The sequence below is a fragment of the Cebus imitator genome, unplaced genomic scaffold (assembly GCF_001604975.1).
Source record: "Cebus imitator isolate Cc_AM_T3 unplaced genomic scaffold, Cebus_imitator-1.0 Scaffold157, whole genome shotgun sequence".
In the NCBI taxonomy this organism is placed as follows: domain Eukaryota; kingdom Metazoa; phylum Chordata; class Mammalia; order Primates; family Cebidae; genus Cebus; species Cebus imitator.
Window position 1 is genome coordinate 997,185 of NW_016107472.1, and position 15,575 is coordinate 1,012,759.

Sequence of the window (15,575 nt, forward strand, 5' to 3'; positions counted from 1 at the left end):
GAAAAAAGGTTAGATGAAATGCTAACTAGAATAACCAGTTTAGAGGAGAACATAAACAATGTGATGGAGATGAAAAACACAGCATGAAAACTCCTTGAAAAATACACAAGTTTCAATAGCCAAATAGATCAAGCAGAAGAAAGGATATCAGAGATTGAAGATCAACTCAATGAAATAAGGCAGGAAGACAAGATTAGAGACAAAAGAGTAAAAAGAAATGAAAAAAGCCTCCAAGAAACATGGGACAAAATCTACGTTGGATCAATATACTTGAAAGTGAAGAGGAGAATGAAACCAAGTTGGAAAACACTCTTCAGGATATTATGCAGGAGAACTTCACCAACCTAGCAAGGCAGGCCAACATTCAAATTCAGGAAATACAGAGAAGACGACAAAGTTACTCCTCAAGAAGTGCAACCCCAAGACACATAATCATCAGATTCAGCAAGGTTGAAATGAAGGAAAAAATGCCAAGGCAGCCAGAGAGAAAGGTTGGGTTACCCAGAAAGGGAAGCCTATCAGACTAACAGCAGAAAACTTGGTAGACACCTTACAAGCCAGAAGAGGGGGGGGACAATATTCAACTTTCTTAAAGAAAAGAATTTTCAACCCGTAATTTCATACCCAGCCAAACTAAGCTTCATAAGTGAAGGAGAAGTAAAATCCTTTACAGACAAGCAAATGCTGAGAGATTTTGTCACTACCAGGCCTGTCCTATAAGAGCTCCTGAAGGAAGCATGATACCTGAAAAGGAACAACTGGTACCAGCCACTGAAAAATGTATCAAATTGTAAAGACCATTGATGCTAGGAGGAAACTGCATCAACTAACGGGCAAAATAACCAGTTAGCATCTTAATGGCTAATTCAAATTTACACATAACAATACTAACCTTAAATGTAAATGGGCTAAATGCCCAATTAAAAGACACAGACTGGCAAATTGGATAAAGAGTTAAGACCCATTGATGTGTTGTGTGAGACCGATCTCATGTGCAAAGACACACATGGGCTCAAAATAAAGGGGTGAAGGAATATTTACCAAGCAAATGGAAAGCAAAAAAAAATCAGAGGTTGCAATCCTAGTCTCTGATAAAACAGACTTTAAACCATCAAAGATCAAAAGAGACAAAGAAGGGCATTACATAATGGTAAAGGGATCAATGCAACTAGAAGAGCTAACTATCCTAAATATATATGCACCCAATGCAGGAGCACACAGATTCATAAAGCAAGTTCTTAGAGACCTACAAAGAGACTTAGACTCCCACACAATAATGGTGGGACACTTTAACACCTCACTGTCAATATTAGACAGATCGACGAAACGGAAAATTAACAGGGATATCTAGGACTTAAACTCAGCTCTGGAATAAGCGGACCTAATAGACATCTACAGAACCCTCCATGCCAAATCAATAGAATATACATTCTTCTCATCACCACATCACACCCATTCTAAAATTGACCACATAATTGAAGTAAGACACTCCTCAGCAAATGCAAAAGAATGGGAATCATAAAAAGTCTCTCAGACCACAGTGTAATCAAATTAGAACTCAGGATTAAGAAACTCACTCAAAACTGCACAACTACATGGAAACTGAACAACCTGCTCCTAAATAACAACTGGATAATTAATAAAATGAAGGCAGAGATAAAGATGTTCTTTGAAACCAATGAGAACAAAGACACAACATACCAGAATCTCCAGGACACATTTAAAGCAGTGTGTAGAGGGAAATTTATAGCGCTAAATGCCCAAAAGAGAAAGGAGGAAAGATCGAAAATAGACACCCTAAAGTCAAAATTAAAATAACTAGAGAAGCAAGAACAAACAATTTCCAAAGCCAGCAGAAGACAAGGAATAACTAAGATCAGAGCAGAACTGAAGGACATAGAAACACAATAAAACCTTCAAAAAAAAAAAAAATCAGTGAATCCAGGAGCTGGTTTTTTGAAAAGATCAACAAAGTAGATAAACCACTAGCCAGACTAATAAAGAAGAAAAGGGAAAAAAAAAAAGAGATGCAATAAAAAGTGGTAAAGGCAACATCACTCCAATCTCATAGAAGTACAAACTACCATCAGAGAATACTATAAACACCTCTGTGCAAATAAAAAAGAAAATGTAGAAGAAATGGATAAATTCCTGGACACTTGCACCCACCCAAGACTAAACCAGGAAGAAGTCAAATCCCTGAATAGACCAATAACAAGATCTCAAATTGAGGCAGCAATTAATAGCCTACCAACCAAAAAAAGTCTAGGACCTGACGGTTTCATAGCCAAATTCTATGAGAGGCACAAAGAGGAGCTGGTACCATTCCTTATGCAACTATTCCAAACAATAGAAAAAGAGGGAATCCTCCCTAACTCTTTTTATGATGCCAACATTATCTACCAAAACCTGGCAGAGACGCAACCAAAAAGGAATATTTCAGGCCAATATCCCTGATGAACATTGATGTGAAAATCCTCAATAAGATACAGGCAAACTGAATTGACAGCACAACAAAAAGCTTATCCATCACAATCAAGTCGTCTTCATCCCTGGGATGCAAGGCTGGTTCAACATATGCAAATCAATAAACATAATCCATCACATAAACAGAACCAAAGACAAAAAACACATGATTATCTCAATACTTGCAGAGAAGGCCTTTGACAAAATTCAGCAGCCCTTTATGCGAAAAACTCTCAATAAACTAGGTATCGACAGATCAGACCTCAAAATATTAAGAGCTATTTATGACAAACCCACAGCCAATATCATACTGAATGGGCAAAAACTGGAAGCATTTGCTTTGAAAACCAGCACAAGACAGAGATGCCCTCTCACTATGCCTATTCAACATAGCATTGGAAGTTCTGGCCAGGGCAATCAGGCAAGAGAAAGAAATAAAGGATATTCATATAGGTAAAGAGGAAGTCAAATTGTCTCTCTTTGGAGACAACATGGTTATATATTTAGAAGACCCCATTGTCTCAACCTAAAATCTCCTTAAGCTGATAAGCAAATTCAGCAAAGTCTCAAGATACAAAGTCATTGTGCAAAAATCACAAGCATTTCTATACCCCAGTAACAGACAAACAGAGAGCCAAATCATGAGTGAACCTCCATTCACAATTCCTACAAAGAGAATTAAACACCTAGGAATACAACTTACAAGGGATGTGAAGGACCTCCTCGAGGAGAACTACAAACCACTGCTTAAGGAAATAAGGGTGGACACAAACAAATGGAAAAACATTCCATGCTCATGGTTAGGAAGAATCAATATTGTGAAAATGGGCATACTGCCTAAAGTAATCTATATATTGAGTGCTATCCCTACCAAGCTATCATTCACTTTCTTCACAGAATTGGAAAAAAAACACCTTAAATTTCATATGGAACCAAGAAAGAGCCCACATAGCCAAGACAATTCTAAGCAAGCAAACAAACAAACAAAAACAAAGCTGGAGGTATCACGCTGACTTCAAACTGTACTACAAGGCTACGGTAACAAAAACAGCATGGTACTGGTACCAAAACAAATGTATAGACCAATGGAAGAGAAACAGAGTCCTCAGAAATAACACCGCACACCTACAATCATCTGATCTTTGACAAACCTGACAAAAACAAGCAATGGGGAAAAAATTCTCTATTTAATAAATGGTGTTGGGAGCTGGCTAGCCATATGCAGGAAGATGAAACTGGATCCTTTCTTTACACCTTATACAAAAATTAACTCAAGATTTATTAAAGATTTAAATATAAGACCTAAAACCATAAAAACCCTAGAAGAAAACCCAGACAATGCCATTCAGGACATAGGCGTGTGCAAAAATGTTCATGACTAAAATACCAAAAGCAATGGCAACAAAAGCCAAAATAGACAAATGGGATCTAATTAAATTAAAGAGCTTCCATGCAGCAAAAGAAACTATCAGCAGAGTAACAGGCAGCTTACAGAATGGAAGAAAATTTTTGCAGTCTTCCCATCTGACAAAGGGCTAGTATCCAAAATCTACAAAGAACTTAAACAAATTTACAGGAAGAAAACAACCCGTCAAAAAGTGGGTGAAGAATATGAACAGACACTTCTCAAATGGAGACATTTATGCAGCCAACAAACATGAAAAAAAGCTCATCACTGGTCATTAGAGAAATACAAATTAAAACCACATTGAGATACCATCCCACACCAGTTAGAATGGCAGTCATTAAAAAGTCAGGAGACAACAGATGCTGGAGACGATGTGGAGGAATAGGAATGCTTTTGCACTTTTGGTGGGAGTGTAAATTAGTTCAACCATTCTGGAACACAGTGTGGCGATTCCTCAAGGCTCTGGAACTAGAAATACCATTTTACCCAGTAATCCTATTACTGGGTATATACCCAAAGAATTATAAATTGTTCTCTTATAAAGACACATGCACATGTATGTTTATTGCAGCACTGTTCACAATAGCAAAGACTTGGAACCAACCCAGATGCCCATCAATGATAGCCTGGATAAAGAAAATGTGGCACATATACACCATGGAATACTATGCAGCCTTAAAAAATGAGTTCATGTCCTTTGCAAGGACATGGATGAAGCTGGAAATCATCATTCTCAGCAAACTAACACAAGAACAGAGAACCAAATACCGCATGTTCTCACTCATAAGTGGGAATTGAACAATGAAAACACATGGTCACAGGGAGGGGAACATCACATACTGGGGACTGTCAGGGGATGAAGGGCTAGGGGAGAGATAGCATTAAGAGAAATACCTAATGTAGATGATAGGGTGATGGATACAGCCAACCACCATGGCACATGTATACCTATGTAACAAACCTGCATGTTCTGTACCCTGTGCCCCAGAACTTAAAGTACAATTAAAAAAAAAAAATCGCCCAACACACCTCTGCCACAGAAAGAATGTATTCCACTTTAATGGAACAGAATCTATGATTACTCCTATTCTAAAGCCATTAAAGTGTCTCCTAGTTCCTTAACCCTCATTTTTCTTATGGATATATATTACTTAGTTCTTGCTTTTTGTCAGTCTTGTCCAAACACCAACGCCAACAACCTTTCTCTTATAGGTTAAATTTTGCAACTCCCTGAACGAGGAGAAACCAAATTTCTGAGTACTTTACCTGTTCAAATTTATAAGTGAATAGTCTGGAAATTGTCTGTGGCCTCAAGGCTGAGTTTTAGTGTCCTGGGCAAATCCCTTTGCCACCTGCTTCTGCATTAAGGGGCAATCTGCCCAGTAATGGTCAACATATGTAACTAGTCCATGTGCATGGTTTCTGCTTCCTGTCTGGTGTGCAGTCTAGCTTCTGGGACTGTAATCTTGGTTTAACCTCCTCATCATTGACCCAGTACTCTAATCCTCTTTCTTTTTTTCTGTAAATCTGCTTTTCCTGGGGACTGAACTTTCTTTTAGGCCACTTTCAAACTGGACTAACCTAATTACAGACAAAATTATGCCCAACAACAAGTATAGGTACTATCTAGAGACTCTTCCTATAGTGCTCTGTCTTCTTACGTAGTATCCTCTGAATATCAGCATAAGTCTGAACTAGGTTCAAATTTATACTTCTCCTTGAAGACCAGCCCTACTGCCAAGTTAATTCCCTTAGCCCCAATTTTGCTGGTTCTGGTTAACTCTTCCATTCCTTTTTTCTACTGTTGACAGCGTAACATATCTGAATACAGAGTCCACATGTGTTGGGACACATTCCTGGAGGTCTGAGAGCAGGAAATAATGAGAATAGTTGTGAATGCCTCTGTGTCATGGGGTTTAACTTGTTGCATAATTCTCTGTCCTAGGAAGAAGGTAGAACATGGCTCTGCTGAGGAGTCTTGAGTCCAAGATATTAGCTGTTGGTTTACTACAACTAGGACAGCCACAATAGAGTTGGATCTCCATTCTTAAATGTGCAGAATAGTAATGCTGATTTATGGAAGGACTACAAATTCCGTAGTTGAAATAAAACCATTTTTTTGGAGTTAAAAACTCTGCTTTTCATAGAGGGAAGATTACTATTAATATCCAGTTTAGAATTAATAAAAACTTTGAATCTAGTAAATTCTTTATGTCCTCTACTTAAGGCTTTTCTTGCTTGGAGATGATAGGAGTGGAATCCTGTTCCAGTGAATCCAGCCTGACTAATTTTTTTTTTTTTTTGAAACAGCCAGTTGAATTCCTACATAGACAATTCCAGGATGCTTATGAGACATGAATTAGGACATCAGCAACAGGTAAGTTTAATAACACAAATGAAAATAATTGGCTGATAAGACCCCACAGTATTCCTCAGGGGAGTTACTTAGTAAAACGGAATGAGTTTTTCCAATATTGATAGAACAATTATAATGTTTTCCATAGAGGAAAATGATCTTTTAATACTGGATTTCAAGAAATCACTGTCATCAGGAAGTATCTATCACTGCTCATGAAAGAATTAAGAGCAGTTTTGAAGGTTATGTGTACTCTTTGGAGTAAAAACAAGTGGGAGATGAGGAAAGGGAATCATATATTAGTGTATGATAGATCTTTTTTCCACAATAGTTCTCACAGATCTGATCAGATGACTATGACCAACACTTTATTACAAGATAGAAAAGATGGAAATATATAATCTGGTTACTACTGACCAGAAGAGTCAATATCCCTTGAATATTATATTTATATAGACTGGATACATTTTATGGGATTTAGGTCAAAAGGTACACTGTACTATGACTAAGATTTTCTCCTTCCATTATCAGAAAGTAGATATGAGAACAAAAAGAATACTATTCTATCAAGCTACATGACCTTTGATGGTCAAAAAATGTTTTAAGAAATGTATTCTTCCATTCATGTATTTATTCATTCAATAAGTAGAGTACCTAATACTAGAAATTGGGTAAGGCCCTGTATACAGAGGAAAACAAAATAACCATGGTTCCTGACAGTTTACTGATTGTAATCTAGTGGTGCATTTGACACACAATAAAAGATTAATAATTATACTAAAACTGTGAATAATGCTATAAGGGTCAAAACAATAGGGTCTATTTGAAAAGCAATGTGATGCTCTTAACTTGATTTTACGGGTGGAGGGAGCCAATGAAAACCCCTCTGAAGAAAAGATAGGTATTTAAGCTAAGACTGAGGGATACAGATGTTAACAGGACAAAGAAATTCAGGCAGAAATATCAGCAGAGATGAAGAGAGAGGTGGAGAGAGCAGTTAGGGTGTTTGGGGAACAGAACATTCATATAGTTAGGACAGAGAGTTAGGGTGATAATGGCTCTAAATACAGCTGCAGAGGTAGGCAGGGACCCTATCCTTGCAGAGCCTTAAGCATAACTGAAGGCTAAAAAAAGAAAGTCTGATATGTGGATGGGATGAGGAATCATATAGAAATTATCTTTCTACCACAGTTGGTACCAAAAATAAAAAGCAGATTAATTTAAAATGGGGTGAATTTACTGAACTGTAGACTAAAGAACTACATAGACCAGTGCTCTGTATTGTATCCTGCCTTTTCATGGCTTCCTTCTAGGAGACTTACTATTCTTGGCTACATAGTATTTTCCAAATATACATATTTGTAATTCATATGTATATAGACACACGCACATCAAATATGTTTCTCACACACACACACACACACACACACACACACACGTGTTTTACACACACACACTTTCCCCAATTAACATTTGGCTCAGCTGAGAGCTCTGTGAAAGGTTACACTGGTGAAAATCTTTAGTCGTTAAGGCTGGATTGACAATTGAGCAATCCATCATTAGTTGGTGAATTTGTTTCAGATATGTCGAATTTGAAGCCATTACAGAACAACTATATTGAATTGTTCTAGGTTGTTGTGGATGAAAACACATGTTCAGGATTTAAATGAAACTGTTGTTCATAAGGCTGGCATTATAGCAAGGAAGGAATGGGGTATTCACAGCCAAATCTGGGGACTATCATATCCTGGTGTCTTAGAACATCACACTTACATGTTGTTGTTTTTTTTTAAATATACAAAAGTGTATGTTAAAACTTCTTTGAGCAGTGCTCCATGGCCAGAGGCAGGAAAGGCCTTGTGACCCATATTTAGGTGGGAAATAGGAAAACAATTGACAACTCAACAGGGAAGGGTAAAAAGACTTTGTTATGAGTGAGCAAAGTTCAAAAGCCTTTTTGAAAAGACTTTTAGCAAACGTTCAAAAGTGGTCACATATAAATAATATTTTGTTTATAAAATAGGTTGCAGTAGTTTCCTAGGAGAGTAAAATATTAAAGATATTTTTTAGCTGTGATTTAAATTTTTAGAACATGTGACACAAAGATCTACTGACCATAGAAGGACTGATTTCCTCATCAGTAGCCATTTTGGAAATTTGAGTCTGGAATGAAGCAAGAAAGATTAGAGATAAAGATGCAGACTGAAGAATTATTATTACAAAGATGATTAAATGCTTGTGTATCAATTGATAAACTGATTCAGGAAAAGAATAATGATCAATGGTTCTGTTTAGGCTGCCATTAGAATCACCTGGAAAGTTTTTGAAACCCACTGAGGCAGCCCCGCCTAAAAGATTCTGCTTTAGTTGATCTTGAGTACGAGGCATCCATTTTTTAAATTGCTCTCCAGGTAATCATAATATGCAGTCAAGGTTGAAAACCTTAGTACAGATAGAGATGGCCTAACAGTGGAGTCCAAGGAAGAGTTGCAGTGATACAGAATGTTAGGCAAAATGTTGGCCTTCATGGTCTTCACCTCCTGGGATTACTCCTTTGAATATGTTATATTACATGGCAAAAAGGTCTTTGAAGATGTATTTTAAGTTGCTAATCAGTTGATTTTAAAACAGGGAGCTTCTCCTGTATTTTCTACGTGGACCTAATGTAGTCATATAAGCCCTGGAAAACAGAGCTCATTTTCTGCCTGATAGTAAAAGAGGAGTCAGATATCTGAAGCCTAAGGATTAGAAATGTCCCCTTTGACGTAGAGACTAAGGGGATCATATGTCAAAGAAACAGGAAAACTAGTTCCTACAATCACAAGGAACTGAATTCTATCAACACTGTAATGGGTTTGGAAGCAGAAACTTCCCCAGAGCCTCAGCCTGATTCCTGCCTTGTGAGGCCCTTAGCAGAGAATCCAGCTGAGCCATTCTGTTACCAGACTTCTGACCCACTCACTGTGAGATACTAAATGGGTGTTTAACCTGCCGAATTTGTGATTCTTTGTTATGGCAGCAATAGAAAACACACAGAAATGAAACTGGAAGAGTCTAATATCACAAAAGCCAAGGCCGAAAGAAAAGATGTACTTTGTACTTTTTATTTAAGAAGTCATTGACTTTTTTTTTTTTTAAATGAGACAGGGAATCATTCTGTCACCCAGACTGTAGAGCAGTGGCATGATCATGCCTCACTGCTGCCTCCACGTCCTTGTGGTTCAGCTTGCATTTGAAGTACAATACTCAGCAAACTTAGCCTGACATTGCTCATTTCTTACATATAGCATTTATCTTTTCTAATACATTTAAGTAATTTCAGTTGAGTACTGAGTCTTTTCTCAATCAAAAGTAGCACTATCATTTCCAATAAGAGGAGTTTTAGATGGGATTTTGCTATGTAGGTAAGGTCCAAAGGTAGGAGTAGGAACTGAATCTGGTAATAGAGGGCAGGAAGACATAGATAAGCGTAGAGGCAAATCTTCTGTGGGAGTCAGGATGGGAAGCAAATGAAGACTATGCAAGTGGGAGCAGAGCCCTGTGGCAGAAAGGAGTATGCAAAGTCCTGCATGTGCTAGAAGGCAGGGAATCCACCCACCTTTTACCCAGATGAGTCTAGTAGGTGTGTTCTGGGGTCTCATGCTATCTTGGCATCCTAAATGGAGGGACGAACAGCAATGTCTATTTTTTTTTATTTTATTTATTTATTTATTTTATTTATTTTATTTTTATTTTTTTGAGACAGAGTTTCACTCTTGTTACCCAGGCTGGAGTGCAATGGCGCGATCTCGGCTCACCGCAACCTCCGCCTCCCGGGTTCAGGCAATTCTCCTGCCTCAGCCTCCCGAGCAGCTGGGACTACAGGCACGCGCCACCATGCCCAGCTAATTTTTTGTATTTTTAGTAGAGACGGGGTTTCACCATGTTGACCAGGATGGTCTCGATCTCTTGACCTCGTGATCCACCCGCCTCGGCCTCCCAAAGTGCAGGGATTACAGGCTTGAGCCACCGCGCCCGGCCTAGCAATGTCTAAAAGCGATTAGAAGTGTTGACTTCTGAGAAAGTAACTGGGATGCCAGTGAAGGGAGGAATGTAACCGCAGCTAATACTGAGGAAGAGAGGTAAGCAGCCAGTAACATGAGGGGCCAGGACATGAAACTGCATGGCCCATATCCACAATGGTAAATTTAATTATGTTAGTTGTTCAGAAGCTACTTTTGAGCCCCTCTCGGGGAGAATTGAAAAGAACCTTTTCCATGGGATGATATTAATAAAGGCCTGATATAGAAAACAGTTTTTGGTTGCTGCCATGGCCTTAAGTTTTTAAAAAATATCTTTTCAGATCAATGGAGCCTGGGGCAGCAACTGTTATGTAGTAATACTTTTTTCTAAATCCATCTCCACATTGTTCATTGTTTGATGGTTAATTCAAGTACCATAGTTAGTGCTTAAGTAGGCTTTCACCTTCTTTGCATATTTAGGACAAAGCTTTTCTTGGTTTAGACTGCAGAAAAAAAAAAAATGGCAGCTTCTTTCCGTCCCTCCATTTAGGATGCCAGGATAGCATGTGATATTTCTAGCTCTTTTATGTTAAAATTCTAGTTCATTTTATGTATTTTTCTGCCATTATCACCCTCTGGCTCAAAACGGATCATCATATTATAGACGTAAGTTAAAATATATGAACCGCTGTTAATTTGGTTTCTGTAGAATAAGCATGGAAACAATCTTCTTTCTTTATTTTAAGGTTTCTTTGTGGAGTACTTCATTTGGAATATTGGTCGGTACTCTGACAGCTTGCTTAAATACATATTCCTTAGTCTCACCGCCGTCTTTATTCTGATGGCCACTGATTTACTTCAAGTCTTCATTATTTTTTGATGGGGCTAGTAAAATACTTTACCCATCTCTGGGCCCAACCACACTCATAACTCATACTCTACACCATAGGTAAGAATGGCTATTTACACACAGAAGTCCAATTATGTCATCTTTGTTCACTTCAGTGGCTTAAGATTACTTATAAGATAATGTTCAAATGCCTCTAGGATAGAGAAGCAGACCTTTAGTGAACTTTATCTAAATCTATCCATCCTCATCTTCGTGCCTTGTCTAAATAAATTCTGCACTTAAGCAATACTAAACTGCTTACCTGCCTCTATGCTGTTTCTTTTTTCTTTTCCCCCATTTCTGGCTCACCCTGGCTCTGTGCTCCAAAGCACCATAATCATACTTCTACTGTAGTGCTTAGTCATGTGGACAGCTACAATGTAATGTGTCTTCATATAGATGGTGACCTTCTGGAGGTTTGGAATTGTATTTAGTTATCTTTTTTTAATTAAATGAACAATTGAATCTCTAAAATTAATGATGATTTGATATATGTCTCATGCTATTCCTGTTTCTTTTCCCTTTTAAAATGTGCATGTTTACTGTGGTACAAAAAGTGTGTCATCATCCAGATATGGGCATTACCTGGGTATGGGTATCACCTAACAGCTTCTTACAAATGCAGAATTCTCAGGCTTTTAGACCTAGTAAATGAGAATCTGCATTTAAAAAAATCCCAAGGTGATTCATATTTATAATACAGATTGAGAACCATGGGTCTAGGAACTATTTCATCTAATAGTTCTAATTGCATTCAGGATATTCAGAAACCCCTTACCGGTGTCTCACATGTGTACTTTGGTGGAGTATACGGCTTTAGGAGTTCATAAGCTTTTCCCAGCAGCCCCAAAATCCTTGCTTTACATGACAAAGTTAATTTCTCTGAAAACAATCTTTATCATTTGTTAAAGCAACTTCTGCACCTGAATTAGATAGTATTCATATGCTGGATTATCCAAAGTAAGCTTAAAACAACCACTCTCAGACTGTGAATTAGGCCAGCTCATCCCACTCCTGATTTTTCCTGTGGACAGTTCTAACATTTGCATTGGCCTTTCAGCCTTTCCCAGATGAAGATAACTGCATTTTTGTTACCTATTCTTCTCTACAAGGATGCTTATCTTGGGCTGCTTCTCTTTGTTACTTTCATTGTCTTTGAAAGCTAACTCTAATTTCCCATTTTCTTCTCTGTCTCATATTTCTTCTTTGCAATTATATTCATCCATCACTCTGTCTTTAACATAGTCTAATCTTAGTTCTACTCAGCTCTTGTCTCAATATTAATAAATAAGAAAGGCTGCATATCAACAGTTTTATAGTCTTTTGTTTCTTTAGTACTAATCATCCCAGAGTCTTGAAAAGTGCATAGAATCTCTGTATATCTTCCAACACCTTTTATGTATGTCTTTTCATATATGCATTATTACTAAATATTTAAGTATAGGCATCAATATATTTTCTGGAGCTGTGCCCATCTATCTCTAACAGTGTCCCTCCTTGCTTTGAAGTCTTAATTATTCTCTAAAGGGAGATTTATGCTTAAGGTCTAATCTGTTGTTCTGACTAGACCTTTTTCTGCTTAAGTTATTCCAGATTTTTCTTGAATAGCATCATCTCCAGTTCCTTTTTTAATAGCAATTGCTTTCTATTGTTCTACTCTGCGTCTGCAAATGTAATAGCTGACTTCCTTCCTTCTAAAATATCCTCTCCATGCTGCACCTTTCAACATAGGCCAACCTATTTTTATTTGCTCTTATTCCCTTAATTTTCATTCAGTGTGTCAGAGGATGTGTCTTGTTAGCAGAGCTAATAGGTCACAAAGGACTTAACGATCTCCTTAGAGTCCTTTTATAAAAAAAAAACTTCGTGGTCCCACAACACAATGTGGTAAAGCAAGGTAAAAGGAAGGCAAGGAACAAAACAGGAAATTATACTATTACAGGAAATTGTTGTAATAAAGTGAAAAGCCAAGGAAGCAAGTGTCCAGCAAGTCATAAAATTCTAATCATGCAGCAGGGATAAACTGAACCTTTACTCACCAGCTGGCAGAGTTTTGTATTCTTCTTTTCATCTTTATTTACATCTAAGTGCATACTTTGTGACTTGAAGGCCACCTGGTCATTTTATAGTTGCGGTAACGAAGACACAAAACGATTTAGTGATGTTCTTAAGTTTTCACCATAGTGATTGGCCGAATCAGGCCAAAATGTGAAACTACTGACTCAGAGAGCAGGACATTTTCTCTGAGAATTTAAATTTCTTAAAGATCAACAGTTGCCAGGCCCCATCTTCATCAAATTTTAATGTGGTAAATCTTCACAAGACCTTACAAGGCCATTTTACAGGTAAGGAATCCGGGGCTGAGAGAGGCAGAGATAAAGTTCATCATTGTGAAAATGTTCTCTTTTATCCAAGAAGTTAGGTTCACATGCATGAAATCACTTTCCCAAGTGAGCATTAATGTATTAGGGACCCGAAAGGGGCAGAAAGAGGAACATACTCCTTTTCAAGGAGAATAGGTGCCCTGTGGTTGCTATAGCAACTGGGAACTGATGTAAGGCATTCCTGATAGAGAATTTTCACATATTGAAGATGTCTTCCTGGCTGACCAGAAGCTGAAAGAGTTTGGTTAGCTTCACTAATTAAAGCAGAGGTATCTAAAACGGGAAGCATGCACCCCAGGAAATATACAATTCAGTTTTCTAGGTTGCCTGTTCTTTGTCCCCTATACTGAAATAAATATTGTGTATTTTTTTTTTTTTTTAAACAAAGCCTTGCTCTGTGACACAGGCTGGAGTGCAGTGGCATGATGTCTTCTCACTGCAATCAGTGCCTCCTGGGTTCAAGTGATTCTTGTGCCTCAGCCTCTCAAGTAGGTGGGACTACAGGCACATGCCATCATGCCTGGCTGATTTTTCTATTTTTAGTAGAGGCGAGGTTTCACCATGTTGGCCAGATTGGTCTCAGACTGGTCTTGGACACTTGACCTCAGGTGATCTGCCCACCTTGGCCTCCCAAAGTACTAGGATTACAGGTGTGAGGCACCATGTCTGGCCCACATTTTCAAATTAAGTACAATATATACAGACAAGTGCACATAAGTGTATAGCTTAGTAAGTTTTCACAACTGTACATGCCTGTGCAGTCAACATCAAGATCAAGAAATAAAACTCAAGTAACATTATAGAAGTCATGCTGTTCTTTTTTCTAATCAATATTCCCAAAGTTAATCACTGTCCTGACTCTAACTCTGCACAGGTATACCTTATTTATCACACTTCACTTTATCACACATCATAGATAATACATTCTTTACAAATTGAAGGTTTGTGTCAACCCTATGTATAGCAAGTCTGTTGGCACCATTTTTTTCTAACAAGATGTGTTCACTTTGTGTCTGTATGTCACATTTTGGTAATCCTGGCAATATTTCAAACTTTTCCATTATTATATCTTTTATGGTGATCTGTGATCAGTGATCTTTGATATTATTAGGTTGGAGCAGAAGTAATTATGGTTTCATCATAACTTTTAATGGCAAAGACCGCAATTACTTTTGCACTAAGATAATACTATGGTAATTGTTTTGGGACACCACAGGTTATGCCCATATCGAATGTCAAGCTTAACGAATAAATGTTGTGCGTGTTCTGACTGCTCCACCAACAGGTCATTCCTGTCTCTGTCCCTCTCTTCAAGCCTTCCTATTCCCTGACACACAACAATGTTGAAATTAGATCAATAATAACCCTACAATGTCTATAATGGCCTCTAGGTATCCAACCAAAAAAAAAAGGAAGCTTTGCACAACTCTGATTTTAAATCACATGCTAGAAATGATTAGCCTTGGTGAGGAAGTCATGTCAAAAGCTGAGATAGGCCCAAACCTAAGCCCCTTGAGCCAAACAGTTAAGAAAGATGTGCATGCAAAGAAAATTATTTGAAGGAATTAAAAGTGCTACACCAGTGAACACACAAATGATTTAAAAAAAAAAAAAAGAAGAAGAAGTGAAAGAGCCTGGCTTCAAAGCTTCAAAGAACAGGCTGACTCCTTGGTTAGAGTCTAATGCAACTCATGACTTTAAGTTGAAGTCAGTTCATTTATTGTTCTGTAAATCCTAAGACCCTTAATAATTATATCAAATCTACTCTGTGCCCTACAAACAACAAAACCGGAATGATGGCACATCTGTTTATCACACGGTTTGTTGAGTATTTTAAGCATACAATTAAAACCTACTGCTCAGGAAAAAAAAACTTCTTTTAAAATATTACTGCTTACTGACAGTGTGCCTAACTCAGACCCAAGAACCCTGATGGAGAGGTACAAAAAGGTAAAGGTTCTTTTAATGCTGGCTAAAGCAGCATGCTTTCTGCAGCCCATGGATAAAGTAGTAATTTTGACTTTCAAGCCTTATTATCTGAGAAATGCAGTGTTTTTTTTTTTTTTTTTTT

The 15,575-nt window shown here is 37.7% G+C and overlaps 1 long non-coding RNA gene across 6 annotated transcripts in view; it reads left to right on the forward strand.

Moving 5' to 3' along the window:
- LOC108314593 overlaps positions 1-15,575 on the forward strand; it is a 180,369-nt gene that overhangs the window by 34,994 nt on the left and 129,800 nt on the right. For 5 of the 6 annotated variants that reach the window (XR_001829557.2, XR_005202623.1, XR_001829556.2 and 2 more), the window contains one exon: positions 6,185-6,251. The exons of the other annotated variant lie outside the window; for it this stretch is intronic. This is a non-coding gene — a long non-coding RNA (uncharacterized LOC108314593). The remainder of the gene's footprint in view (positions 1-6,184; positions 6,252-15,575) is intronic. 6 annotated transcript variants of the gene reach the window in all.